We start from the raw sequence: 3,931 nt of genomic DNA on the forward strand, positions 1-3,931 counted from the left end.
TGCCATTTGGAGCAGCTCAGCCTATTATTTCTACACAGTCCGGTGAGAGACCCGCTATGTCGTCAGAGGGGCTGAAGAGGTTGGACAAGTTCACCAAGTTATTTCCTATTCGCTTTGGTGGTACACCCTTTGAGGACCCCCAAGATTTCTTAGACCGTTGCCATGAGGTATTACGCAACATAGGCATAGTGGAGTCTAATGGAGTCAACTTTGTAGTATTTCAGATGCATGGCTCTGCCAAGAGGTGGTGGCAGGAGTATGTTCGCGGTAGACAAGTAGGTTCACCTCCACTTACTTGGTATCAGTTCTCACAACTATTCTTGGAGAAATTTATCCCTTTTACTTTGAAATAGGACTACTGCAGCTACTTTGAGTACTTCCAGCAGGGTAGCATGATTGTTACCCAATATGAGACCAAATTCGTGGAATTATCTCGCCATGCAGTTTTCCTGATCCTACTGAGTGGGGGAGTGTGACGAGATTTATCAATGGCCTTACTTATGGTATCAGGCTACAAATGGCCAGAGAGACTGAGGATGATATTTCTTTCACTCGAGTTGTGGAGTTCGCTAGCCGGATCGAGAGGATTCGTAGTCAGGGTAGAAAGGCGGCATTTGAGAAGGAGCCTCATCATTCTGGTGGTTTCAGTGGTGTCTCATTTGGAGGCAAGGGTTCATTAGGTAGAGGTCATCCCATCAGACCGATACAGTCAGCGCTTCAGGTATCAGACGGTTCTTCGGTCAGTCGTGCTTTTTATGGGTCTCATCCTATGCAGCTAGCATACAGGGCACCTTAGGTCTAGAGTTATCAAGGTGGTTATTTAGGTCGATAGGGCCAGTTCCAGGGTCAACAGTGACATCAATCAAGGACTTGTTGTACTTGTAGAGATCCGAGGACCATCGCAAGGTTTTTCCCTAGGTCACAGAGTGATATGTCACAATAGGCTACTCGTGCCATACTTACGGCACCGGTTGCTCCACCACCCGCTCAGCCAGCTAGAGGCGGGGGTCAAGCAGACCAAGGTGGTGGCCAGGCCATTAGAGGTAGAGGCCATCCAGGGAGAGGCCTTCCGAGAGGCGGAGGTTAGACTGGTGGGGGTCAGCCCCATTTCTATGCATTCCTATCTAGACCTGAGGCAGAGTCGTCTGACGTGGTCATCACAAGTATTATTTTGGTTTGCCATAGAGATGCCTATGTTTTAGTTGATCCGGCTTCCACTTGCTCGTATGTGTCATCCTATTTTGCTTCATATCTGGATGTGCCTCGCGATTCTTTGAGTGCCCCTATTTATGTGTGTCACGCCCCGAACCTAGGAGCGATACCAGCACCCGGTGCCTCACCTAACCTAGAGTACCAAATTGCGACTAAGGGACTTTGAACATATAATGTCATACTTTGGCCATGGGGCCACCTTGCAAGACATTTTGTGAAGCAAAATATAAAACTGAATGGAAACTAGCGCTAACTAAACATCAATATAAAGCTAGGTCGACAATGCCGTCATAGCTACTACAGCTGACAAACCACCAAATTATACATACCAGGCCTACAAATCCAACATACTGCACTAACCAACAGGATATGTCTACAAGCCTCTACTGATAGATGTACTATGATCGGAACAGGGCCCCGACCTACCCATAACATATATACAGATATACATAAGATGTACACAAAACTCTAGACCTGGCAACTCCGAAAGACGTGGAGCTTACCGATCAGGCTGAACTCGGGAAAGACCTACTGAGGAGGTCTACCCGTCTGTCTGTCTGAACCTGCACGAATGAAATGCAGCACCCCAAGAAAAGGGATGTCAGTATGAAATAATGTACCGAGTATGTAAGGCAATAAAATAACTAAAAGCTGAAACTGAACTGATAATATGATAACTGAAATTAACTAGGAGTCAAAGATGGTCTGGAGATATACTTACCTGCTGATACTGACTCAACTCTCTCAATATATTAAGTAAAATAAATGTCCGGCCCTATAGGGCATAGAACGTGTAACTGCTCCGCCGTAGTATGCTCGCTCATAGGCGCTCGGCCATACTAGGCTCTGTATCTTGGCCATTCTGGGCTCGCTCATAGGCGCTCGGCCACAGTAGGCTTGGTATATAACTTACCATCTGATCAGAGGTTGCCCAATAGGGGCCTGCCCACCAATTATAGATCGATGGTGGTGAAAATGGTGCAAATACTATAATATTGTGTATATATATATATAGACCCTCTGCTCTCTTGACTGAATAAAGACAAAACTAAACTGAATATGAAGTCTCGATAAGGAATAATATTGTAACTTATGAGACTAGAATAATGTGAATAAATTCATGAATACAAACTTCTCTTTATGTCTCATTATTAACACATGTAGCTACGAGATCATGCCAAAATGAAGGAAGGGCTTAGCCTTAACATACCTTATCACAATCTTTCTAATCACCAAGTTGAACTCACCTCTTCGCACCTTAATCTACAAGAATGATAATAATACTATCGTTAAGTTACGAAAGGTACAACTATCGCACAACGAACGACAAACTTATTTTGTATTAAAACGGGCAGTATCTCCCCTATAATCCTTACTTCCTCCAAATTCAAGATAACACCAACAATACAAGAACAGAACAATAACAACATATATACATAATTTTCCAGCCCTATATACGCCATCAAATACTACAAAACCGCCCAACACACCCCAATCTCTTCATACACAAAACGACCACCGTAGTAGTGTCAAACGACCCGAAAATGTTATGACGAACGACCAGCCAACCACCCTAAATTTATATGGTGTTTCAAAACCCCCTTCCTCCTCCAAAAATCGACAAAACAGTAGTAAAACACGCAGCCCAATAGCAACACAAAACAGTCCACAAAACAGTCCGCTACAAGTGAATAACTCGAACTCACGGCTTCCGATCACCGTCCCGTGAGTTCTCACAAGTATAGAACGACTTACCATGAATTTATAGAAGAAAAACTGGATGAAAGAGAGAAGTAAACTCACCTTATTTGTTGGATAACTCAGCTCCTATCTTGGTTCTTCAAACTCTAGGTTTTACCTCCAATTAGAACTTGAAAGGGAGAGAAAATCAATTAGGGTTTGTGGGAAATTTTTGGGAGGATTCTTTGCAGAGATTATGTCTGGTTATTATGCTCTATTTTAAGTCTAATATATGAAGAAAATAGGCCTTTAAAAGGCCTCTTTGGACGACCCGAAATGGCCCATTTTTGGGCTTTCATTTAAGCAAGTAGGTGACACACCTACTTGTCACCTAGCAGCTTGCGCAGTATCGCAAAAATACCCATATCTCTCTACTCCGATGACGTATTGACAAACGGTTTAATGCATTGGAAAATAGACTCATAGATATTTAATTTTATGGGTGGAACACCCCATAACTCTAAGTATATTGGGAGAAAATTGCAGTTACATTTGACCCAAAGTTTCAGTAAAACTTATGAGTGTAACTTGTGATGACTTTCATCGACTTTTGTTCCACAACTCGCTTGACATTAAAACATAACACACGAATGTCATACGACTAATATAAATCATAACATAATCTCCTTATCATGTTAATCACCCTAGTCTCACCCCAAAGGTAGATGTTATAACATTCCCAACTTGTCGACTTTCAACAAAACATTGCTTTATTCAATCGCTTTAGCTTTTGAACTGTCCAACCCTCTTTGTACTTGTTGTTCATGATCTTCAATATTTGTAACCTCAGAGGTAACATGATTAACTTACTTTATATACTTTTAAATATTATCTCATTTTTTGGTCCTACATTAGTTTGCTAACGAGGCATTTTTACGTACGAAAATATAGGGTGTAACATCACTCCCCCCTTGGGAACATTCGTCCTCGAATGTTTACTCTTAGAGACTTTGGAAAATTTTTCTAGAGTATTCTTCGT

This window comes from Nicotiana tabacum, chromosome 12 (genome assembly GCF_000715075.1).
Source record: "Nicotiana tabacum cultivar K326 chromosome 12, ASM71507v2, whole genome shotgun sequence".
NCBI classification, from domain to species: Eukaryota; Viridiplantae; Streptophyta; class Magnoliopsida; order Solanales; family Solanaceae; genus Nicotiana; species Nicotiana tabacum.